Source organism: Lates calcarifer, linkage group LG18 (assembly GCF_001640805.2).
Source record: "Lates calcarifer isolate ASB-BC8 linkage group LG18, TLL_Latcal_v3, whole genome shotgun sequence".
Classification (NCBI taxonomy): domain Eukaryota; kingdom Metazoa; phylum Chordata; class Actinopteri; family Centropomidae; genus Lates; species Lates calcarifer.
Window position 1 is genome coordinate 1,899,141 of NC_066850.1, and position 27,242 is coordinate 1,926,382.

The 27,242-nt window shown below is 44.0% G+C and overlaps 1 long non-coding RNA gene across 1 annotated transcript in view; it reads right to left on the minus strand.

The window, feature by feature from the left end:
- Positions 1-523: 523 nt before the first annotated feature.
- LOC108887386 (uncharacterized) overlaps positions 524-27,242 on the minus strand; it is a 78,071-nt gene continuing 51,352 nt past the window's right edge. Inside the window, exons 3-5 of the long non-coding RNA XR_001961606.1 lie at positions 10,526-10,566; positions 3,142-3,187; positions 524-585 (exon numbers count right to left, since the gene is read on the minus strand). This is a non-coding gene — a long non-coding RNA (uncharacterized LOC108887386). The remainder of the gene's footprint in view (positions 586-3,141; positions 3,188-10,525; positions 10,567-27,242) is intronic.

A 27,242-nucleotide genomic window follows, 5' to 3' on the forward strand; every position in this document is an offset into this window, starting at 1 on the left:
TTCAAACTCATGACGTCACAAATACACGCTACGCTCATTCCCCTGCTGAGCCAGCAGGATGCCTCGGGCCGCTGTACTTTTTCCATGACAATACTGTGGAGAGGTTCAGGAGGGAAAGGAGCCTGAATTTGTTCCAGCAGGAAGCACTTCACTAACTATGCTGAGTTGTTATGACTGACCGGGGCCCGTGTATGGGAGACAATTTGAAGTACAAGAGTTCAGATTTACTTAAATGAAAATGAATAGTTCAATTCAGATGTGCACTGTGATGACATACTGTGCTCTAAATCATCTAGAAAGCCCTTTTTTCTTATTATAACCACAAGACTGGACAGCCTCATTTCATCCAAACACCCTTTTCTTTCCAAAACCAGATTCCAGGGGTAACAGCACCCTTTTTTTTTTTTTTTTAAATCAAAAAGTGAATGTGTCTTCTATTCTATTGTCCCGTGTGGTTTAAGTTTATTGTCAAGGATTTTGGAAGATAGATTAGCTCTGAAGCTTTGACCACGGTTAAGTTCACACTCACCTTGACCTTAAAAGTTGAGTCCAGATGCAATTCCTGGATGAATTCTTGTGCTTATTCTGAAAGACAGTAAAGGCAAAGAAAGAGTAAATGTTAGTTCATCATTTGCAATTCTTATAAACAAAAGGAACATACAAAAAAGTTTTGAGACTTTACAAAGTAAAACTAGTCACAAGTGCTGTCCTTGCAAGCCCTTACACGGGCCTTTGTTGCCGATAACAACCTGCCTCCGTGCAGCTCATCTCCTGTTCCTACTCTGTTGTGTGATCTGCAGAGAAGAACCTAAGGTAAACTCGGTTGGTGTTTGTAAGGCGGTTCTCTCTCTCCTACTCCCAAGCGATAATTATTTGATCTTGTTTAGTTCATTATTCATCTTGAGGGAGCCGGTTGTGACTTGTGGATAAATGCCATATGAAAGGCATTGTGCGCCGAGGATGCATCCTCACTTTTATCCTGGCTCCCAAAACAGATCAATTAGTAAAACTAAACAGTAAATTATTAATCACATTGCTTTGTGTCCCCGTTCCATCACCGGAAGAAAACAGTTCATTAGGGAGAGAGAGGGAGAGGGAAGCTGGGGGGGTGATTGAGAGGGGCTTTAAACTGAGCTGATGCTGTGTGAACATTTGAAGAAAAAAGAAGGAAGAATTATCAAGCATGTCCATCATTTCCAGGTAACTTCCCCCCCCACCACCACCACCACCCCCAAAATGACGTGCACTCATAAAATGGGGTCAAGCAGTGGAGGAATTCAATGTCACAGCCATCATATACGTTGCCCGTTGGGGTGCGTGTGATTAAAATAACACACAGGGATGTTTCATGTCATGGTGAGCAATCAGACCATATTTGCAAAAATATTCAGATCAGATGAATTTTAATGAGGTGTACACTCGAGGGGGATACTGCTGCCAGAGCACTGGGGATAGAAGGTGGAAGCAAGCCCGTCCCCTTATTTGCCAGAAGACAGCAAGGTACATAAACTTTTTCTCCCTGAACCCTCAGATGAAAAAAAAGAGACAGATCCAAATTCAGGGGTCCACTCAGTGTTCAGATTGCTCTGCTGTTCTGAGTTGGGCAATTTGAATAAATTATTCCAGATAATAAAAAAATCGCTCAGTGGGGTTCATTTTGTGAGAAATTATATTTTCGCAGGAAAGGTTAATTTTGAAAGGAGCTTGAATGACTGGGAACGGAGGGGGGGGGGCTGCAGAGGGAGTGAAGGGAGGAGAGAGAGAGGAAGGGGAGGAGAGAGGGAAAGAGAGGCAGAGGGAAAGAGAAATAGAGGTGGAGGGGGGCAGGAACACTGTGCTGTACGAGGAGCATTGGGCGTCAAGGAGGAGAAGGGGCGAGAGAGAGAGGGAGAGAGGGAGAGATGGAAGGAGGGAGCAAGGGAGGGAGGCAGTTATTAAAAGCGATTGCATTGCCTCCCGGATGTCTCAGGAGAGCAGAATCAGTGGAGATGTTAAACCTTGCTTGACACCCCAGTTGGATAATTGTGGGTGTGGGAGCTAATCAGCGGAAGATGTCTCCTCAATTTAAATCTTGTCAGTTAGTGAAGATTAGGCCCTCCTGTCCCGGCCACCATTAGCTTTGTTGCATGTCAATGCGCCGGTGAGGGTGTCCGCCTGGTCCGGCTGCAAGGGTAAAAAGGCGAGCGTGATGGAAACCAGCAGATTTATTCCAGCTAAACCCAGTATGGCATTTTCAAGAAAACCCATATGAGGGGGGAAAAGGGAATTTATGCAGCCTTTTTGAAAATGCATTTGTTACTACTGACCTAACAGGGGGACCCTGTGGAATAAGAAATGTAGTGCGGGGATGTGCTCTAGATTTTCTTGCAGGAAAAACATCGACGTGGTAGTTAAATATGATGTCGTACACAAACTACAGGCCAGCGAAGCAAATTAGTGTGTGTTTGCTTAAAATACATAAAATTAAGGAGAATTATAACTTCAGTAATGCACAGACCAACTGAAGTCATTAAATGTATAACCACACAGTGTCCCTGTACACATGCTGTATGCTCTGTTAAAATGTTAAGTTATGGGATAAATTTGGGCTGAAGGAAATCATAGGATCCTGATGTTAAGGCTATTAAATGACTAATAATCTGTGACAGTGTGATCTCATTAATAAAAATGTGGGGTATAATTTTAACCCGGGTTAAAAGGAATAAGGGGGTGGAGGTGGCTAATTCAAAAATGCACTGTAGTGAATTTTACAGCTCGAGTCTGGCTGGCTGCGAGCCATGGCTGTGCATTCCCCCCATAGTAAATATTTGCAACAGATTTTTCCTGCAGGACAATGGCTCCTTTCACTAAAGCAGGTCCCGTAACCTCGGAGGGAACGCGAGGTCAGGGCAAATAAACAAGGCGGCCGTGCCAAGCTGAGCGGCTCCACTGATTCCTGGGCCGGGCCCGCTGCATACCAGGGCCCTCTGCTCTCTCCTCCTCGCCACCGGAGTCTGAGTGCTGACAGATGTTTTTGAGCCTGGCTAAAAGGGAAAGAGGAGACTAAGAGAGAGGGAGAGAGAAAACAAGGGAGCTTTCCTCTCTCTCCCTCTCTGGCTCACTTTTTCCCCACATTTCGACATCTTTTTCTTGTCGTCTTACCTCAGTCCGAGCGCGTTCCAATACAGCCGCCGACACCGTCAAACACCTACAATGAAAAAGAAATCAGAAAATCATCATGAACTGCCTCTGTACAACACCAGTCTGATCCCTTGTGGGAATGTGTGTAACCTATGAACCCGGTTTTAATTAACAGCTGCACAGGCCTGCAGTCTGGGGTCAAGAACCCCTGAGTGTGTGTGTGTGTGTGTGCCTGAGCAAGAGCTGAGGAAAAATGACACTACACTCTACAATTAGTGGGCTTGTCTGCAGGTATGTGTATGTTTGTAAATCCACCAGGGTTTTCCTATACGGTAAGAAAATTCGGATGTTTCGACAGCGCCGGCTCTCAACCACCCACGACCACTTGTGTTCTGTTGAAGCGGGTCATATTAGCAGCCTAAAAGCGAAAGCTACTGGCGGCTACCACAAGGTGTGTAACGAGTTCAAGGCCCGGCTCAGGCCTGAGGCGGCAGACGGTAAACAGCTGTTACTGGGTGAGTGTGTGTGTTTTTCCTTTTTTTTTGTACAGCCCAGACAAAGCCTCTCTGTGTGAGAAACAACAGCTACAGCTGGGCTCAGCAGAGTGAGACATCGATCCATAAGCTCGTTCCTTTACACCCCTCCGAGTGCTCGTCTGGCAGTCAGGAGGAGCAGCAGCGCATGCCAGAGCTGGGGCAGTGCACTGCAAAAAAAATTATATCTATATCTATATCTATATATTATATATATATACATATATATTTCTCTTAACCAGTCATTAAATCCTATATTTGTGAAAGGAAGGAGGCAAAAAAAATATCTGCCAGCAGTTGGTGAATGAGGTTTTTAATTCAAATACAGGTGACACTGCTTTAAAAAAAACTAAAATAATTAACTGCAGAATTTAAGTTCACTGTGAGACAAAACTGATATTTTTGCTGTATATTTTGGTTTATTGATATTTTCATTTTCTATTTTTGATCTAGTGCACTGCAATGCTACAATATTTTTTTTAGCAGACAATAAATAATCAAGGAAAATCTGCAATTGGTATTTTCTTTCTAAACAGTTTACAAATACATATATATATTTTAAAATCAATTTATATTTAAGTATTCTGTTGAAATCACATTGGCCATGAAGGGCCCAGTTAAAAGTATCAAAGAGGGGAGACAAGAGACTGGCGTTTAATCTAATCTACGTTCTAATAGTTGGGGGGACATTAATTATTGATAAGGCCAGCAATTGATTGGTTAATAAGATAATGTAATTGAGAAATGAAAATCATCAGAGTTGAGTGTGTGTGTCGGCTCCAATCTGAGCTGCATAGGGGGGTTTGTGGTGGTGGGGAGGGAGGAGGCGGGGGGGTCTTAGGGGATTGCCCCTACATAGGCTTCCATCATTACTGCCACACTATAAAAGCAGAGTGGTGATTAAAAGGACTTGATTGATTTGACTCTCATTGGGATAAGCTGTCCTCGTTCCGTCACTGGGCTCCGCCTGCAAAAAAAAAGTGTCGACCATGTGTGTGTATGCGTGTGTGTGTATGAATGTATTCAATGTGTGTTGATGCAGAAAATCAAATAAAATAATTAAGCAAATGTGTCTGTAAATCAAGGATGTTTACATCTTGTAAATGTGTGTTTATGTGTGAATTCCCAAAAAAACTGAGTGAAAAAGTATTTTTATGTGTGTGTGTTCATCTTAATTGTGTGTATATTTGTGTAAGGAAAGTAATGTATTAATATCTAAATGTGTGTGTGTGTGTGTGTGTGTGTGTGTGTGGACCTGCAGCCCAGCTATAAGAGGAACAGTTGAAACGTGTGTGTGTGTGTGTGCATGTGAGACTGTGTATCCATGTCGTCAAGAGGTGGCCCCACTCCCCCAGTTTTCACTCGCCTTTTGTCTACACTCTGTACTGTACTCTGCTGCTGAAACACACACGTGCACACACACACACACACACACACACACACACTCTCAGCTCCAACCCACCCTGCGAGACAGAGACAGACCCTGCCGCCTGACACAAAAGCTATTGATTTTACTATCTGCTGCAATGAATGATCTTCCTCAGCCAATTTCTGAATTTAGAAATGAGTTCAATACTAATAATGATAGTGGAAGGATTCTTTAAACTGTTAGAGTTGAGAAGGGGGGAAATTCAGAGGAGAAAAAGAAGGAGAGAGAGAGAGCAGGAGGAGAGGAGGAAGGAAGTGAAGATTTGTGTGTGTTTGGCTTTAGAAAAAGAGAGGATATGATTTCTTGCCATGGGTGAGATTAAATAAAGATGACGCCGATGGTTTTAACAGTCTAAATTACTACATTCTACCCTCAAATACAATTACTCTTATTTGGCTTTCTTCAATGGGCTGAGAGTGGGATAAGTCCGTGGTGGGATTTTTTTTCTTTTTTTTACTTTTAACAACTCCCAACTTTTATATGAACAGTTTTCATCCACCTATTTCCACGCACCGCTCTTCTGCTTTTTATGACGCAATTTTCAATATACAGCATTCTGGCGAGCTTGCTCCTTAATCCATTCATATATTTCATGCGCCATAAAGACACAACTAGTTCAGTTTCTATTTTGCGTCGCACAAATCTTCCATAAAATAAAAAAACAGGCACATAAATATTTAACATGGCGTCTGTTTAGATGGGGAAAACTATTTATGTCAAATTAAACAACAGATACGCCGAGCAGCTCGACAGAAAAAAACTCAGAAGAGTGGAACATTTCGTCTAATATTTCATTTCTGGGTGCACATTATTTTCCTGGTTATTCAGAAAACTGCAATAAAACACCAGGAACAGCCATGTTAAACCTTGCATGTGGTGGTAAAAAGTGTGTGTGTGCTATAGAAATACAGTTTGTGCATATGTGTTGGCAGGTATGAATGTTTGCATATGCGAGCATCAGATTTTCTCTAAGTCTCTCCTCTCCTCTGATCTTTTATTTGGGCAGGCGGGCTGCAGCTTGGTGGGGGTGACGTGTGTTAATCAGAAGCCCCGTGCCCCGTCGAGGTGTTAATTCAACCCCCCTGTTACATAGAGGTGTAGATTAATAGATAAGGGAGGTCTGAGTGAGGGTCAGCGCGATACGGCCCCGGCTGTGTTCGCCCGCTTGTCAGACACCTGCCTGGATTAAGCCGCTGGCTTCGTTCTCCGTTGCGCGCAGGTGAGAGGTCAACCATTTACCCAGTTCATTGGGCTCTCATTCAGGTTTTCAAGGTGGGGTGGATCTGCATAAAGGCTCCGGCATCTGTATGCTTCGCAGGGCTCGACTGTGCGGGGGGTCCTGCACGGTGAGGTGGAGAGGCGGACAGGCGGTGCAGGATCTGCCGCAGAGGATTACAGTAAATATACTTTGAGACTCAGGAGGAGATGAGGAGTGGTTACAATGGTGAAAATGCAGTGGATTTATTTCGTATTTTATTTATTTCTTTCGTAAATCTGATTTCAGCCGCGTAAACCCTAACACGGGAGAGTGTTTTCTTCTTTTCAGGAATTTTATTGGAGTAAGGACAAGAACATCCTCGGCAAACAGAAAAAATAAAAAGGGGGGAAGAGAGGGATAAAGCAGGTTGGGGGAAGGAGAAAAACGCATGAAACATGAAACTCTGCAAATTTGACTTATAACAAGCAAAATTACACCCTGCTGTCATTTAAATTATGGCTGCCCTCTATAAAGGTGTCTTTTAGGTGCATTAATTGAATTCGGCACTATTTCCCAATAATAATCTGTAAAGTTCAGCCGTCCATCCTTCATGAGATCCCTGCCGCGTACCAGAGGAGTATCTATTTCAGTGGCTTAATTTATTTTCATGATTCGCCGATAATGACGGCCATGCAGGCTGTACATCAGAATTAACCTTCATTTCACTGAGGTATATTACGATGACAGTCCCCGACACATTTCACCTACACAAAGGGCATTCTCTCCCTCTCTATCTCTCTCCCTCTCTCTCCCTCTCCCTTACTCTCACTTTCTCCCCCTGCCTCCTCTGTCGCTGCCCCTGCTGTATAATCATCCTCGGCAGACCAAGATTGTTTGATAGCCGATTAATTTTCATAGGAAATCAAGTGGCCAGCTCTTTCTCTCTATCGCTCTTTCTTTATTTCTCCTCTTATGGCCCCCCCCTCACACACACACACACACACATACACACTTCCCCTCCATCCACCCTCCAAACACATACACACACTTCCTCTCAACAATGGCGAACAGTGCTTGTGCTTGGTGACTTTTTCTGTCAATTAGGTGTTTTATTTAATCTCATCTCACTTTTTTCCTCTAATAAATTGCACTTCCTCAACCCCCCCAACTCCCCCCCCCCCCCGCCCCCGTTTCTGATATCTTCAGCGTGGTTAATTTATTTTGGATGATGCCGATGTAACAAAAGTGCTGTAAATTAATCAGGGGACATCAAGCGAAAGGGGGTCCTTCACTCGCGCTCTGCCTCTAATTTCTATGCAAACCATTAAGTGTCAGATATAGATTCCACCATTTGCTATGGTCTCAGTCAAAAGATTTCATTAGGGACCTGACGTCACGTTTTTGAAGGCAGCGCCGGATCATTTCTGTCCTATTTTCTCCCTCATGAGCTCTTTGTTCTTCGCCCCTCTGTAGGATCCTGCCACTAAAAAGGCCCCTATGCAAATGACAATAATAGATTTCGCTAAGCGCCACCGCAACGGCATGATAGCCTATTTAGAGAGAAACCAAAGAAACATTCAATTTGTGGCATTAACCAGGGCACATGCAAAGGTTGCCAAAAAAGTGATTAAGAAATTACAGAATTGGTCCTCTCTGCTTGAAGTTCCCTTTCTCTCTTTTTTTTTTCTCCCACTCTCATTGACATGACATCTGTAATGAGGAGGGCTGGTAATTAGAATATTCTGGAGAGGTGAGCCCTGCTGGAGCTGGCAGCCAGAAGACTGATCTCTCTCTCTCCCTCCCTCTGTCTTTTCTGTATTATTTCTTTCCTCTGTCATAAGGGCCTGGACGCAGAACAGACAGAAAAACAGCTGTCTGATGACCAGACTCTCTGTGGATGTCTCTCACTCTTCTTTGTGCGAGTGTGTGTGTGTGTGTGTGTGTGTGTGTCTGAGCTGTTCAGAGCCCCTCTGTCTGCAAATAAATATAATCAATCTCCCATTTACATACAAATAGGCTTCTCCCCTTCATCCTAATAATCTACCCAGCATCCTCATAGAGGGAATATAATATTCACTCCACATGGCAATTCCATATTTATCATTAGATGGCTTTATTGATTGTTGTTTTTTTCCCCTTTGGATAATTTTTTTTCCACTTCATTTTATTAGAGGATATTGAAGACATGTAGGGCTGACATGGCACATACGCTTCATTATTTCCTGCCCAGGGACGATTATGGTTATTGACACTGTCACGTCTTCCCCCCTCGTCATCAGTTATCACTGCTTACCGCGCTGAGATACAGGAAGCCAGCGATACGGGGGTTGGGTGTGGGGGCCACAGGCGTTCAGAACATCATCATGGTCGTTTAATGGGTGTAAACTGCGGGGGCGCTGCACGTGTGCGGCTGCGTGCCGCTAATGTGGCTCATTCCACTCTGTGTCATGTCGATGATGGGGGGGTGACCGGCGGGGGCCCTGACTGAGTGTCAATTCCACTTTGGACAAACAACCCTTCTGTCAGTGCGATCACTAGCACCAGGGGCACCCAATACATCCATCATACATACACAGAGGAAAGCAAAGGAGAAGCAGGAGAAACTTTTAAATACTAATTACTTACTGTTATCTAAAATCTAGATAGAAACAGGAAGAAGAATGCTGACAGGATTATGATCTTATCATTGTACTGCAGATCTTAAAGGGGCACTTTTAGTTCTGAGTTTGTTTTTCTTTTTTCCTCTTTAATGCATATTTCCTCCACTGTACATCAGAGGTTGTTACCATTTCTCACTCAGCTTTAACAAACACTCGACTGGTTGTCAAAGAATCCTTCAGGCGCCTGGATGTAAACAAGAAAGGTGAAATCTCACTCTACTTGCAGTCAGTAATGTGACAAACATCACCGCATCATATACTGTATAATAAAGCTACTCCTGCTAACATGCTGCGTAATGAGCAAATTATCTGGCGTGGCTATTCTCGGGGACTGCTATCAATAACAACATCTGTTAGCCCGGTTGATCTTCGGAAACACAACCTGTCACATAATTAACTTGTCACTCGTTAGCACCATTACTTGCGCAAATAGGCCTCCTACACTCAGCTGAATCGTGTAATCTCTTATTTTCCAAAGCATTAGGAGAAACATTAGAAGTATTGCTCGAGTTCCAATTTTCCCCCCGTTCCCCGCTCTGCCATGTTAACTGGGTCTTAATGACCATTATTGACTCATTAGCAGACATTTGGGGACGCTTGGAGCTGCAGTGACCTCAAACAACTCAAATGCCATTCAGTCAATGGAGTCCAACCATCTGACTGACACCTTTTCAAATTAGCCACTTCTTGGTTCAAAAATCTTTTTGTAGATTAAAGGCACTCACTGAGCATTGCAGCCTCATGTTTCTCCCAAATGCTCTTAAGCTGAAGTATTGTTTTTAGAGAGCTCATGGGCCTGGATGAACAAAGATCCTGTTTTGCATTGGAGGTTAGGTTCGGTCTGGAGCGTAAGTAAACAATGAAAACATTTTTTGGGGGGGAATGCAAAACAACCCTCAAGCTCCTTTCGAAGAAGTTGGCTCAGCTTCAAAACTGATTGTGTAATCATGAGTTTCGTTGGAGATGAAAAACGGTTTTGATCAGTATCTAAGTCGTTCCAGCGATGCGTGCCATCTCTAAAACAAAAGAGACGGGTGGTGAAAGACTGAGTGAAGGTACGGTAAAAGATCATCAACGGGCGCTGACAAAGTGGTGCAATTAAGATGAATCGAGTTCTGACAAAAAAATCTGTCTGAGGTGTAAACACACAAGTCAACAGTAACTGAAGATGTAACGGCAGAAATAGATCACAGCGTTTAACAGCTTGTCATAATCAAACGAGATCATTAAAAATGTAGAAATTCCACAGGAGATGAGACTCCTGTTTCTCTGAGGGAAAATTAGATGTTTGTGTTGATAAGAGAAAAAAAAAAACAAACTCTTTCTTTGCAGTTTCCTCTGCGGTGATTCAAAGACAATCATGTTGATTACTTCTCTGTAGATAGTCAGCAAATATGATCATCACCACTTAGACAAACACTAAAAACTACACCCGCACTCGGAAAGAACAAGAACCTGGAGACGTATAGTTTGAACAGAAGCTAGTGTTGCAGTGCTAATGTCTACAGATGTGTGTGTGTGTGTGTGTGTACAACTTTGTGTAATCTGCCTTGGAGCATGGTGTAGGCGTTGCAAGATGATTTACCTTCGCACCACCAGCCATGATCGCCTCTTGTAACACCCCACCTGGCAGGGAAACAAAAAAAAGAGCAAATTAACAAAAACTGTCATTCAGGAATTATGATGGGACAGTGCACTGCAAAATACGTTTGTTCTTTGAAGTCCTTATTTCAGCAAAATTATATATACACACTATATATATTAAAAAAAAACTTTATATCTAATTAAAATGATAACTGCATTCTCATTTTTCAAACTCTCATATCCTGAGGGCCAATTGGGATGAGTGCTTTTTTTTCTCCCATGCGGCTGCAGCTTCTCTCTCTCTCTCTCAGTCTCTCTCACTCAGTCTGCCTCTCTCTCCATCTCTCCCTCTCCCTCTGTCTTTCCCTCACTCCACTGTGGCTCAGTGAACTGCTCCTACAGCAATATCCCATCATTACCATCTCCCCAGCTGAGCTTCAGCCAGCCATTATCATGCGGCATTATTAATCTTCTTGTCTTATCAACTTGCAAATCACAAACCATTGAGCCTTATGGCGCAGTTTGGGGTGCGCCGTTATTCATTTTGTAGGTCTACCTAGCCTCCGAGTCTTTCTAATCACCTGACGATTGTCACTCTCTTACTGTTGCCCTGCCCTTCTCCTGGCCTCGGTGCTCCGTAGCCCTGGAAAGGATCCAAGTGTTTCACTCCATCGTCTTACTCACACACACACACACACACACACTCTCTCTCTCTCACCTAGACACTATTACTACATCTCCTCTTTCTCCCACACAGATACAGATGTCTCTCACACCTACTGTCTCTCTCAGCCCTTTACATAAATATGTGCACACACTAGGTATATGATACCAACTGATATGGATAACCTGTAAAGTTAAAAATAAAAAAGTTTGTGTTCACTGTTTGCTCAGATTTACTGTGTATTCTTTCTTTCTTCATTCATGTGTTGCTGCTTGTGTTTAGACAAGATTTAATAAGACTGAGACGTTTGGCTTCTTTCAGTAATAAAAAAAAGGGTTTCGTTAAAAACATGTTTATTTTATAAAGTAGGTATTTAAGACCTGGAAAAAAAACGAAATTTCAAACTAAAGTATGAGTTTAATACTCAAAGTAAATATTTCAGCTTGTAAATTAAGTTTAAATGTAGATTAATATGATTTGCCCAGCAATATATAAAATGGTTAAAATTAGCTCCACCTTAACCCAACATTAAATTGCTGTGTACATGCTAATGCACCCGTAATAATAATAGTAATCCAATTTTCATCTATGCATTGTTATATATAAGTATAACAGCACTAACAAGCACCAATCTCCATAATTACTTTTGATACTTTAAGTAGATTTTGCTGATAACACTTTAGTACTTACTTGTAATGGAGTTTTTTTTATCTTTTCATCGTCACATAGCTATTTCACTTCAGCTGAAGATACCAAGCACAACTCCACATCATTCCAAACTAACCTCTTTTATTTTAATCTGTCTTCACACATTATCCAGTTCATTCTCCTCTTTGTCTTTACCTCACCTGTCTCTTCTTATGTAACTATCTATAACAAAAAAGGAACAATAAAAAAGCATTTAAATAAAATACACTGCTGCTAAACGAAGTCGACAGCAACTGGGATAAATTTTATTAATGGGCGAGCATTAACATGAGTCTGCCCAGAGCTGACCCCTTTCCCTGACACTTAACGTCCACAATGTTTCTGTCCTCTCTCGCTTCTCCCTGCTGATATTAGTATTCGAGGGGGGGAACAGAGCGGAGTAGAGAGACGAAGAGAGGGAAAGTTTCTTTAAAGACACACCATTGACCCCTGATTCTTGCTCTTACTTGAGTTTGCTTTTCTTCGGGGCTAAAATATTCACTCTGGAAAATGCGGTGTGGCTGCGGCTGCGCTACTTGAGGAAAAATGTGCATAAGAAAATTGCAAGAAATGTGTGTTCCTGCGTGTATGTGTGTATCTGAATTTGCATTTCCTTTGAAAACTTTGCATGATAAATCACCTTTTTTCCCCATAGCTCATTAAGCACCATACAACAGGTACTGGGCATGAAATATTTAGCAGAAGACAAAGTGTTTCATGTGCTCCTATGGACCCAGCTATTACCAGGCCTTTCGCATAACATCCGCTAAAAACAGCCCACCCTTTGATCTTCATTAATATCGTTTGGTTAAATATTTCAAATATGCTTTCGTGTGTTTGATTAACATCTTTCAGAATTATTCAGTAAAACAGAGATTAGCTCTGAATGTTCAACTGCTAATGATGAAATTGCGATTACCCACCCGTCACTATGAATCCAATGACGTTCAGGAAGGAGGGGTAATATTTTATTTGACCGGTGATATATGGCAATGCATACTGGACAGTTCATGAAACTTCATGTATCAACTTCCCCCATGCATTCAAATATGTGCTTATAAGCCCTGGGTATTAATATTCACGTCGAGTGTATTTTAGAGCACATTTCAGAGCACTGCGTGCTCGACATTGTAATTTCCAAGCTTATCTAATCAATTCTGCAAGCTCCATCGGCCTCATATCAGGCCTCGTGAAAGAAATCAGCTCAGTAGCACCTTCAGAACACTTATAAATAATGAAAAACAGCTTTTAAAGAGAAAGAAGCGCTTAAGGAAAAAAAGTGTTGATTAGAAAAGTGCCTTTTATCCATGCCTTCAAATCTTTCACATTCCGAAGATGCGGAGAACTCCAGGCAAACCACGACGAATAAAGTACCCCAATCTGACCAGAAAAAAAGAAGTATTAATTTTTTGAGATAAAAACTGCTGACAGCACAGAATGAGCCAGGTGGTATTTGGATACGAGCGGTGAAGATGAGATGAGAGCCCAGAAGATCACTTTCATCTTGTGTATAGACTTGTCCTTGAAAACTTCTCTGAACTCTGTGCTGTCTGGAGAGCACCATGTTGCTTGTCTTGGCATTTCGGTCGTTCATCTTTCTCCGTGTGTCTGCGAAACCCTGACATGTCAAAACCAGAGTTTGACCTGGGTGGCACGGGTCAGTCGATTCACCAGATGAGCACCTATAGGCATCATTTACAAGCAGAGGATGTATGTGTAGCCCTATTGTCTGAGGCGGTGGGGGGGGGGGGGGGGTTGAAACAGGAGAAAGGGAGATGGAGGGAAAAGGGGAAAAAAGGAAAACTTTTACATGGTTAACAGCATGTGTCCTATTTTGTCATGCTGGTGCTATGCAGGGGTGGGCGGAAGGTGGGCAGGGTGAGTGAAAATACAGAGTTTTTATGCCCATCTATAAATTAGGAGCGGTGGGTTGATGAGCAGTGAAGGAGAGTCGTGTCTTAGCTCTGAGACAGAAAGAGGGGGAGAGAGGAAAAGAGTGTGCTACTATAGCAGCTAGATGATACTTTACACACATACACACATACCCACAATGATACACTGAGGTCTTGATGACAGTTATCCTGTTAGGCTGTTAAAGAAAAGACTGCTGGGCAACACACACATGCACACACGCACACACAGACATGCACACACACATACAGCTGGCAGGCACTGAGGCCCTTGTGCATCTCCTCCGGTGAGGATTTGCATTCTGCTCCTGGCAGGTCGACCGACAAATTGCCCAGGCAGCCGCGGGAGACGGAGGCTCTGGCTGAGGGGAGAGACGCTGCTCAGAAAGCGCCTCATCTTGTCTGATTCTCTCTGCGGAACCACTCCTGCATCGCACCGCACTTCCAGAGGCAGGGCTGATAGGGGGGCAGACAGGCAAGGACTGTCTTTTGGAGACCGGAAGTGCCTGGCGGCCATGGCCGGACCTTCCCTCCCTGGGGCCAGGAGGGGCTCGGAGGCCAGTGTCCCCCCCTGAGCTCGCCTTAGGCCAGCAGCCCCGGGGCTATCGTTCACAAATCAGCCCCCGTTTTCCCAATCAAAGATGCCGACTGGGGGAAACTGGCCCAAAGTGCTGCTTAGTGCCTTGAATAATTCACCACCCGGAATGTCGTCACGCAAACGGACAATCCACAGAAATTAGAAGAAGAAAAGAGACCAGGAGCCCCCCCGCAATCCTTGTCCTGACCAAACTAATTTCAAAAACACTTATTTAAAAGCAAGTTTCAATCTTTAATCAGTTGATAAAATGAACGGCAAAGAAATGAGCTGGGAGCTGAGCAAATAGGAAGAATTGCAGAGAAAGTGTAACACATCAGGATCAAAGTGAATTTTTTCTAATTCCTACATTTTTACATGATTATTTACATGAATTAATGATTGAGGGCAGTTCTGCAGCCTTATTAACAACACTCCAGTTAAATAGTGGTGATGTAAAAAGACTAATGTTGAAACTACTAGTAATCGCCTGAACTAAGATTCTTGCAGTCCTGCATTTAGAAGCTGCTTCCCATCAAAGGATGAAGTTGAGAGAGGACGTGATCAGCCCACAAAACACCACTCAGACCAAAATTTAATAATCAAAATTATTAAAAACTAGATAGTCAGCATTTACACTAACTCAATACAGTTCACCTTGGGTGTGTGTGTGCACAGAAAAGTGCACTCAGAACCACACATATGCATCTACATAAAGTCCCATGTGTTTAGGCTAATTAGGGGGTCTAATTGTTGCCTATTCACCCTGGTCCGAGTGCTGTGCTGTGCTCCCCGTGTTCAGGACCAAATTACCTCTTGATGTCTTCTCCTGTGAGCCCAGTACACCAAGTGTCAACAATTATCACGCCCAGGTGCCCATGGCCTAACATGCCTGCCCGCCAGACCGAGCCAACCCCCAAATATGAGCCCACTCAGGGAGAAAAGAGTGCTGGGGAGAGTGAGAGCCGCGGGGGTGAGGACACAATGCAATGGATCCCGGAGAGAAAGTAGTGCAGGTAGTTGAGTTGAACGAGAAACAGGGAGAGGGGATATGAAGGAGGGTAGGGGAGATGAGGGCAAGAAATAAGGAGGACAAAGAAAAGAGGAAGAGGAAAAAATGGACAGGCACCCTCCAAGTGTCAATGTTACCTACATAGGTGCCAGTCTCTGAGGCATGGCGCGGTGGAGTAATAGATGTGTGTGTGTTTGTGTTCAGTAGGTACAGTACATACATTCCCCACTTCCCCCTTGTGTTTGTTGCCACGCTGCCCTCTCTCCCTCTCCTTAATGAGGCTGTACGCGTGGCTGCCTCAGCACCTGCCGTGGGTGGCCACAGGGTTAATCCCGCCTGGCTTCCTCTCTCACTCCGTCTTCCGTCTCTCTCTCTCTACTATGCCTCTGGGCTGCTGACGGCAGCAGGCGCTGGTACGAGAGGGGGTGATGAGGAGGGAGGGGAGGTGACAGGAGGTGCAGATACCCCGGGGTTCCCCCCTCCAGCACAGCAGAATGAGTTGTACCAGACACTGCTGGATACCTGACAAGCAAACGCCTTCATAAATTACCAAATGAAGATTGATCGCGCGCACCCCTCACCTCTTTTTGTGTCGCCACGCAAAAGCAGGCAGATGCACGCATAGGCGCATACGTCCAAAACAGACAGAGAGCGACATGTGAAGATGCATAACAAAAACACAAACACAGGCGCCGGTACACACTGTACACACTGTACACACACAGAATTGTCGGCAGCTGCTCTTGCTTGTTGTCAGGCCCTAGATAAAAGTGATCTGGCTGCTTTGTGCTCTACCAGTTAGATAAAACAGTCAGTCAAGTGCAGAAGTGAGTTGGTCAGTCAGTCAGACTAGTGATGCAGACTCCATTACAGGTCCTGTCAGTGAGGTCAAAGGAGGCTGCTTCATTTATGGAAACATCTGCAAAAGAAACTGCGAGGATGGTTGGTGTGTGTGCCATCAGTTCAAGAAAGATGTGTGGAAAAGGCACACACAGACACGCATGCATACACAAACACACTATGGCGAATGTTAAAATGTATAGTGCCTGCATGACTAACCCTAACATCGCTGTATGCCATGCTGAACGTACAACACTTCTTCCCTTCTCGCCCAAGTGGATAAAGGGGTGGATTTCAGCGCAAGGACCAGGGCCATTCCACCCGAGATTGATGCCTCTCCATCTGATGCGTAAAGATCATCTACATCAACCCAGCCGGTCGTCAGTGTCCTGCGCACTCTTAAAACCGTCTGCATCAGCAGAACATCCACAACACACACACACAGCACTCACAGAAGTTAATCGACTTGTGAAATCACAATCAGGACATTGTCTCTCACTCACACACACACACTCTTTCTCTCTCTCTCCCATTTCTTTCATACATTTTTCCAGGAACAGTAACCTTGCCTTGTAAGTTGCTTACTCAACAGACCTTGTTACGGTGTGGGCGCTTTACCACTCCTGCCTTCGCCGAAAGGTCAGCACTGTCGCAGCCAATCTCATTTCAATGGGGGCCTGCTCCGTTATGATCGGGCCATTATCATAAGCTGATTCACAAATTGGTGCGGTAAGGGATGATGGGGATGGGGGGGGTTTGAGGTGCTGGGTGGGCGAATGCGAGATAGAAGGTAAGTGAAGGGAGATGTGCGAATGGTTATGCGGCACGTACAGACAACAAACTAGCCTTGGTCAGAGGGGAGAACTCCCGTCTCTGACACTGCTCATCTTCCCATCTCCTATCTCGCACTCCTCGCCACGGACTGTGCCGGTAAATTGGCGGTGCTCCAATGAGAGACAGAGACAGACAGAATGAGAGAGAGAGGGTGCAACCTCCTAACTCCCTCCTTAAAGGAGCCTTTTACATGTGTAGATACACTAGAATGACTTGAGGGCCTGTCAGCAAGCTGAGAAAAGAGCTGAGGAGAGGAGGAAGAGAGGAAAGAAAAGTCAAATAAATCTGACTGATACTCTCCTCCGCTGGTTGGCTAAAATGCCAGATGCAATGTAAATCATGATGCGCTGACTGTCCATCCCAGGCCCGAGCTGACATTACCCCACCAGCTGTCTCCGCTTTACGATTTGGCCAATCATCTCATCTCGAGGCGCAGGCACAGAGATTGATGTTTATTCAGAACCGCTCAACATATTTCAGTTACACAACCAGCGAAAGAGACATTTTAACATTAGTCAAGCCCCTGTAACTGAACTCAGGATAATTTAATATGCCGTATAGGGGACACAGGGAGGCTGAAAAGGTTTCCAGCATATCCATTTATCTCAAACCAATCTGAAGTAGTGGCCAGGAAAGTTTACAGAGGGTCAAGTTCATGGTTCGTAATGGTTTGACATGCCTTAATATTCCTCTTAAATATTAATATTGTGCACGTTTGATTTCCACACAGTTGCTCTAATGTGCCATAAAGGGCACCCATTCAGACCTTATAGTCTGCATGTGTGGGGTCAGACTCTTGAGGTGTGCAGTAATGACAGTTATGAAAATCTAACAAATGTGCCGCTTGTGTTTCTGGCAGGAAGTCAATATACTGCCTAAACCACTGTCCAGGTGGAACTGCATACTGTGTTCCTCAAAAACAGCTATTCTGAGAGCAATGGAGGGAAATGGTGGAATGTATAATGTCATGGCCGTAATAAGCAGTATTATTACAACTATTAAACTGAAGTCATAAGTCAGGTTCAAATGCACAAAATGGGAGGGACAAGGCAGCCAAACAGAGAAAGGAAATGGCAAAAAAAGACAAATTCCTTTGGCTTTCTTCCCAAGCAGCATACATTAGCGACTCTGTAAGTACTGTACTGTGCCCCGGCTTTGACCCTTGGGAGTGCACTGACTTCACCCAGCCGTCAAGACTACGCAACCTCATGTATATTTCCACAGGTGAGCAGTTAAAAATGTTCCAAAAGCTGGGGTCTGTCTGTAATGAATTACTGGCTGCTGTCATTTCCCCAAAACATCCTCCATCTCTACATAATCAAGCCTCTGAGTAAAGAGACGAAAAGAGGAGAAATATATATATATATGAACCCCACAAAGCCAGAGTGTCTGCCTGCTCAACACAGAAATAACGGCAAGTTTAAATAATTCTGGAGAGCGGCTGGCCAATAAATTTCCGAGCAGAGGTTAATTTAGTGAGGGGAAACCTCGCCACAATTACCTTGTTCGATGCCTCCCCTCCGAATGCCCTCAGGGCCCCGTCTGAAATGTCACCCAGGAGGAGGGATAGAGGGCTGGAGGTTTGGCGGCGGTGGAGACCCAGCACAGGATGCAGCCATGAAAAACAAGGTAATCAGGACAGGCTAAATGCTAACAACAATGGAGTCCTATTAGTGTCTATCACCAGAGTGGGTGAAATTACTCTCCTTCGATAATCATCCTCTCCCTTATAATTTTCATCAGATTTTCTATATAAATTAACTTTAAGGAGCAGAGAGAGGGAAGAGCGGGGGAAAGATGCAAATAAAGAGAGAGAAACAGAGACAAAGCTGTAAAACTGAACAAAATGTGGCTCAGCTAATATGATTTTAATAACAGCAGCAAAAAAAAGGCTAATACCGAAATCATAATCACATTAGTAATGCATACAGAACAACCACTTTCTTCTGTGTCAAATGGCATACATTTATTTTGGTACCATGACAGGAGATGTCACGCAGTTAGTGACTTACCCCGGGTCCTATTTCATGTGATTTTGTGGATCAGTGACAGAGTGACTCCCCACTCCCTTCATCATCCACCATGCTTTGCCTGCCAATACACAGGACTCCATCTTTATCACACTCCCATAAGCTCTGGGCCTTGGCTTGATATATCTACTGCTGTGATCTGGGATGCCTGTAATTACCACACTATCTTCATCTACTCAAATCAGCCCGATCCAAATCTTTATTTCCCCTGAGGTCCCGGCCGGGCTCCTAGCTAGCTCCTACCTCCCAGGAAGACACAGCCAACGTACGTCTGTGCTTTTTAATCAGGCCTCGACTCAAGCTGTTCCAGCGGAGAGGAAAAAGGCGGTCAAACTGTGCCAGTGGCTTTTAGAAGGTGAAAGGTTCCAACAAAGTTTTGCCCAAATATAAACACCGGCATGCTGTTAATTCAAACGTTGCACAGTGTGTTAGTCAGCTGAGCAGCTGGAAGTACTATTTCATTTTTTTCTCCTTAGAATTGTCTCATGACACATAGTTGTCTGACTTTTCCATCTGGACTTTGTTGTTTGAGTTTTCAAGTCATTAGTGAGCTGTGGTGCCCTGCCATATTATACAGCACTAATGGCACAACAAGGAATTAGCAGAGCTGAGATCTAATTTAATTTAGCACCTCAGCTTTATAGGGAGAAATCTTTTCATTGGCCATGGCTCTGACACAGATGCTAATATTAGCTGGAATAAACATGTTTCCCATGTCTCATGTTTCAGTGTCGGCAAGTTATGAAAAATATAATCTAAAACCAAGAGAGGAAGAGGCTCATTAGCACTTCAGAGCCCGACTTAGCAATCTCTGCAGGCCTTTGCTTATTTGCTCATCACTTCCCCGCCCTCCTGCATTAAATGCTAACAAACCCAAACTGCAGGAGTCCAAAGGCCCCGCATTAGAATTTATAAACAGTTTAAAAGAGACATAAGCAAAGGCATTTACACAAACACCATCAATATTTCACAAATCATAACATTTCCCCTCTCATGTACGGTTAAATCCTCATCTGGAAATAAATGGTGCTTTAGCCTGCCGCGGTTAGCTAATTGATTGTGACTGTTTGTAAAAACTGCAGTAGTGGCATGCGATGCCGCCCCCCCACCCCCTCCTTTAAGAGAGAAAACATCTCCACAGAGGCTTTTAATGGTGTATGTACAAATAAAATCAGCCCATTTGATCAGTGGGTACATTCAATGAATGTGTCAGTCTGAAGTCTTTTCGCTGTCAAAGAAATTACTCATGAATCTCAGAAAAGATGTGATATATTGTAGAGAGTGTAGCTTGTCCGGTGCTTCAGGAGAAAAGTTGTTTTCATTTTGCGCGCCGCAGTTAAAACAGAAATTTCAAAGGAAGAGTGGGCTGATTTTAGCTACAGGTATAGACAAAACAAAACTGTCTTTATCTTGTGGAATAATCTCCTCTCTGAGCGTAGAAGAAATAGGAAAAAAAACATGAAACCCACCTACTTTATAAAAGTAACAACCCAGCATTTATTTGACGCAGAGAGAGGACAAAAAGTGCATGTACCTCGGTGAATGCGTGCCAAATAAATTAGACAAGCAGCATGAGCAAACCCAAAGGTCTAATTAGGTACACAAATTCAAAGGACATAATGTATGAGGAGGATGAGGGGGAAATGGTGGGCTAATGCCGCACAAAGCAGGAACTCACCCGCTGATTTGGGCCCAGACTGCGAGTGAGCGCAAGAGTGTGCAGCATCCTGAAGGAGCTTTTGAAGTGAGCATTGTAGTAGAGACCCCTGCTACAAATCACCTCCTCACTGTTCAGACTGAGCACTGCCCTAACACCCGCGCACACAGACACACACACACACACACTCAAGTACATGCATACTTGTAGCCAGACACACACGCACACACTCAGAGTAATATTAAGGTGTGAGAAGTGAAAATAACGAGAGGAGAGCAGAGGAGATGAGAGAGAATAATGGAAAGAGAGGGTACTCTCTCCTAGGTAGCATGCTATGGAGGACACCCATTTGTTTTTTTTTTCTATGGAAAATGGTAAACAGATGGCTCATGTGTGCTATGAGGACAGTCTCCTGTGTGTGTGTGAGGGGGGCATGTTTGGATGTGTGCCTCCTCTTGCTAATGCATCACTTATTTTTTGCGTCTGCGCTGTGATTGCGATGCTAATCAAAGCCAAACGCAGGCTTCCGCAGAGGGATAACGCTTTACATCTCTTAACACGGGCACAGGTGGCGCCGCTGAAGGAAAAATAAAGACCCATGAAATCCTTCTCCTCCTCCTCCCGCTCCTCGTTCTTCCTCTCTCAGGTGGATTGCTCATTAAAAGATTGCTGTACAGCAGGTGTTCGGTCACAGAGTGCTGAAGGAGAGGGTGCTTGAAGTGGCAGAAATCACAAAGTGGATCGGAACGCCATCGCATGTGCTTGAATAGAGTGCAAACACATACACACACACAAATATGCATTCAATGTGGATGCTGTAGGAGGAGTACTGTATGTAAGTGCACACAAACACACTCAAAGAGATAGTGAACATCTGCTTGGAGCAGGTCCCTGTAGATCTGACTACCAGAGTCCTCTCTGGCCCAGCATGGCCTGCTTGGGTGGGCCTACTGCTGATGATTCTCACACACCAACACACACAAACTGTACATACACACATACAGAAAGTGAGGTAAAATCAAGATATATAAAGATGTAATGAAAGCAAGAACAGTGTGTATGAATAAAAGAAAGGAAGACTGAAAGTCTCACTTCAAGGCCGATGCAGAGACCCCAAAGACTCTCCTTCACACCACAGATGTCAGTTGACGCCACAGCCATCGTGCTCTCTCACCACATTATGATAATGCAATAAACCCTGTAGAAAGGCAAGTCACAATAGTTGTAATTTTCCCTCTCCTGCTCAGGCTTCATGTAAATGCTGCCGTCTGGCTCCATAGGGGGGCCGGGGTGCAGCCTGCACTGCTCCGCGCTGCACCAAAGAGATAATAGCAAATGTGTTTGCAGGGGATGCTATTTTTACGCAGGGATGCCAGATCCCATTCCTTCAGCACATTTCTTTTTTTTTTTCTCTTAGACTCCGATTATTTCCTTGCCTGTCCTCCCTCCTATCCCATCCTGCCCGCCTGATTCAATTAATATTCAACAGAAGTAAGTATGAAAGTACAAAAATCAATTTATCATGCTTCAGAATCAAGTCTGCTGTTCTTTTGTGAGGGTGTAATGGTGGTTTACATACGCAGGCTAGATCGTCGAGACCCTGTCTTGCAATGTAGTTTGCTTTTGTCTTCCTTCAGTCCCAGGGAGGTTGTCTTGTCTTAGCTATGTCAGGGCACTGACACCCCGCATGTGTCTATGTGTTTGTGCAGGCGTCCCACATGTGTGTGTGCGTGCTTGTATGTGGGGACCACTTGTTATTCCCAGGGTTGGGTGCTCACTGAGGCCTGTGTCTCTGTGTGTTTACAGCTCCGGGGGCTTGTTGCCTCCTGACTACAAGAAAGACTGATGAATAAATAACATCCAACTCTCTCTAGCTCTCTCTCACTCTCTCTGAGGCCTTGAAGTTTGTGCATGTGTGTCTCTGTGTGTGCGTTCACGTCTCACCATGCATGTGTGTGTATGTGCCTTTACCTGTATATGTGTGTTTTTGTGCACAATGTGTATGCGTGCAAGAATTTCTGTTTGTGACCGCGTGCGTCACAGTGTGTGTGTTTGTGTCTTCTGCATCTCTCGGTGGACCAGGCAACTCCTTCATCTGGCTGATTCCTGGCCCCTCTTGGCAGGAAGCCGTCAGAGAGCATTCCCTCTCTGACGGAGCCAGGGACAAACACACGGATGGAGGGAAAAACATCCTCTTTATCCTAGACATCAGTAGGAATATGCAGAGGGCTATATGTGTGCGCACGCACATGCCAGCATGAGTGTGTGTATGTGCGCCTGTTTCTGCATTAGTCGAACTGAAACACTCCAGGAGATTGGGAGGGAAGAGAGACATCTAGAGAAGAAGAGAAATGCACTTGCTCGGTGTGTGTATTCTCCTGAGCAACACTACCACGAGGCTCTTTCCCAGAAGAGGCCTTCATTAACCCTTAGCCTGATAATTAAACTCCCTAAGAATTGCAGCTTGCTAACTAAACACCACTTATTTATCCTGACTGGACACATATGCAGATACACACTCTGCATGTTATTGCCTCTGTGGAGGAAAATCACATGAAGGCAATGAGAGTTAATGCCCTAACCAACAAATAAAGGCCTCTGTGATCTAAGTGATTTCTGCAATGGCTATAAAAGAGTCTCTTGTTAGTACTATAGCTACGTATTCATTTGTCTCTTGCGGCTGCTTATGAGACATGAGCAGGAGGGGGAAGTGGTTTTATTTACATGGCATTATGTTACATCAAGTGGTTGTGCTCAATTAGGGAAGCCGTCACAATGGTTTTAAGTCTCTAATACAGTCTGCTGAAAGAGACCATGACTTGCTAATAGGGTGTAATTCCTTTTGTATCTGTATCCATGTGCAGCGGTAGAGAGGGAAAGGAGAAGAGGAGGAGGAAGGGAGGGGGGCAAATCCGTATCATCAGTAAAAACAATGCATCAATTAAGCAATTAGCGAGGAACAAACTGGGCAGCTTTCCAAACCCTCCCAATAAGGCACTGTGCCAAGGGGGCTTGTAACGTTCATTATACCCACATCACAGAGATGGAGAGAGAGAAAGAGAGATAGAAACAGGCAGAGAGAGAGAGAGAGAGAGGAAGAGAGAGCCTTGCCTTTCATTTGTAAAGTGGAGGCATTTGTCTGCCAGCATGGAGACGTTTTGTTCCGCCAGATGTGCTTTTTAGCGAGGCCACATGGTCGGTCAAGGCTGGGGAGAAGTGTATGTATGTTGTGCATATGAGGGGAAGTGGGACTGTGTGTGTGTGTGTGTGTGGTGGGGGGGGACACCAAACGGCCTCTTCGCTGCCATCTGATTAATTAAGACTTGAAAGGGGCCCAGTGGCAGCAGGGTTTTAATTGTGGTAATTGGGGTTAATAAGGTGCCATTACACACGCTGATCACAAGTATTGTTTCATGCAGACGGGGAAATTGAGCGGGGTTAAACACTGATGGTAGAAGGGATGGGAGGAAAAGGAGAAAGAGGTGGTGAGTGGGGGGGTGGGGGACTTGGCAGTCATTCATGCCACTTGTTTCTGCATGTTAACACCATGTAGCCCCTGTCGGCAACTGAAAGACTAATATACTGGAAAGTACCAGTGATGGTTTTAGCTCATCAGCAAACCTGTCGTTTTCAAACTTGGAACTGGAGTTAATGTTTAAGAACTTTTCATTAAGAACTTTTCAAATCAACATGTTTAACTTAAATGTCTTACTGCCATCTGCATCACCTTTATCAGCGTCATCAGAGGCTGAAAAACACCAGTAACTTGTGATTTTAAAGTTTTAAAGTGCAGGGTTTACTGTGTTATAACTTTGCATTCAAGAACTTGATTATATGCTAATACATTATTAGTAGTATGGAGTAGTTTTGACATTCAATATATATTCTTTTTTTTTGCTCACATAGAACTAAAATGAAAGGGCAAAAACTTTTGAACCTGCAATTTTTTAAATCGTTATAATTAAGATTCATTAACCTTTAGCCATTTCAGCCTGTTAATAACTGTTAGGAAAATTGGCCTCTTCAATAAGGGCACTCCTTTTACCAAGCAGGGACTTTCTGTCAACCTCAGACAGCGACATCAGCCAACATCAACAGTGGAAGCTCTCACCTGATCATAAAAATATCAAGTGACTGGAATAAAAGCAACACAAAGGTGAAGTGAAGTGGCTCCGTCACACAGATTTTTCTCTTTTAATCTCCCATTCTGCAGCCATTATTCTCCCTTCAGGATTTCCCATTAGCTTGACTAGGATCTACACACATTCTCCCACACAGTCACCACACAGAGCACCTGTTTACTGAATGGGTAGAATTACATGGGCCAGATAGAAACAATACAGTTCTTTCCCATTATTAAACTGTCTTAAGGTCGCAGTACACCGCATGTTAATCGAGCAGTCTGATGATGATAAATGCACACACATTTAAGGATGTGGAAAAAAACCATGCTGTTCTTCTTGCGACAGGTGTGTACTTCTGCCTCTGATTTAAAGTGTTAACAGTTGGGTCTTTTAACGATCGAAAACTTCTGAGACAGGAAAGCAAAAAAGACTGATTCACCATCAGTCTCTTGGATTTTATTCCTGTACGGCCACTTAAAAGCTTACACTTGAAAGCAAACTGTATCTGTGTCTGCTAATCATTTGTAACACAAGCATAAAAAGGGCAAGGTTCAAATCTGGCAGATGACAAAGTGCAAAAAAGTACACGCTGACCCTGAAATGTTTGACAAAAGTGACATAGTGTGTTTTACGGATATGGATTAAAATAATATGGCTTCCATGATTAAACATCCTCGAGCACTTCTTGAGATTTTACTGTCCTTGATTTCATTTTTTGCCTGTTAGAAAGTTGTGTACATCCTGAATCTCTGTCAGAAAACAATGAACTGCATTATCACCCCCCCCCCACACACACACACACCCAACCCCCCCACTGTGGCAAGTCATTTTGGGTGTGCCTGAGTGATTTAAGCTAACGTGGCAAAGCTCTGTGGAGTGTGTCTTCTTCACCTGCTGACAGCAAGCACAGAGAGAGAGAGGGAAAGAGAGAGGAGAGAGAGACAATGACAGGGACAGAGAGCGAACCGAGACCGAGCGAGACAGACACAAAAAAGAAAAAAAGAAAGAAGAGAGAAAGAAAAAAAAAAGCGAAAGACGGATCATCCCTGGTGGTGTTGTGCCGTCCTGTGGTCTACCTTTCTGTCAGGTTGCCCAGTGGAGAGACGGAAGAACGCCAGGCCAATTAATCAAAGTCAGATGTGGCTGGATGCCTGGAGTCACTCATGATCCCTGTTCTGCCCCTCCCCAAACCCCCCTACACACAACAGACACACACACCACAGACTTCATCTCTTTTTTTTCCCCCTTTCTCATGCTATTTCTTTACCTGTCTGTGTCTGGTTGCTACAGCTTTGAAGAGGAGACTTTCAAGAACACTCCTGCATGCACACCCACACACACAAAGCAGAGACACATGCACACCCTCCCACCAACACATTGTGTATTCATTTAACTTCTGGGGACCTTCATTAACTGCTGTTTGTATATTGACCATATACTTAGGCACTAACCTTCAAATAGCCCCTTGAAGAAGTGAAGATCAGCACAATGTCCTCACTTTGAAGGCTTTTACTCATCTTTATACTGTGGTTTCATACGCACAGAAGTTCAGCAACACACACACACACACTCCCACCCATCCTCATCAAGTGAAAGTGAAGTCATCTCCAGCAGGTGAGAGTTGAGTCTAGTCTTTTCAACAGGATGTAAAACAGTGAGCACCTCCTTCCCCTGCGACCTCAAAATGCACAGATCATCTCCCTCGCTTCTTCTTAAAATTGTCAAACTGGCACTTTTGCTTAAAAAGGGAGTTTAAGAAACAGCGGATTTAGAGGCACCTCGGCGTCTCTTGATGTCTCGTCAGGCGCAGTGCTTACCTCCACACGTTTTTTTATCATTTGACTCTCATTTACACTACTGCCGGAAGACTGTGAGTCTTACCACAGTACAAAAACACTTGTACAACGTAAGAAAAATGGAATGGAAAGGATGTGTCTTTTGTGGGATATTACACATCTGGGGAGCTGCATTAAATTAATTATAGTGTTGATTCCTTTACTGTGTATTTTCCTGAACTTATCCACATTTCTCACAAGAATAAAATGTGTTGTTCTTGTCAACACTAACTCCTGAGGATGACCTGGGGATGGCATAGATGGCCATGTGTCTCATGCAATAAACACGATGTTGCACTAGCCACTTGAAGAAGAAGCCAAAAGAAGAAACGTGTTCAAATTGATAGAGTGGCTCATTTAAGCCAGAAAGCTTTGGTCTAGGTCTACCTGTTGATGGGGCTGTCGCTCTTGAGGAGGAAGAAAATTCATATTTGATTTGTAAACATCTGTTTGAGTTCAAAATTCTAATTGCATTCTTTAAATGCATGGTCCATCTGACATTAAACTATCATTGCTCTCCAACAAGCTGAGCTGAGAGCATAATTAGAACA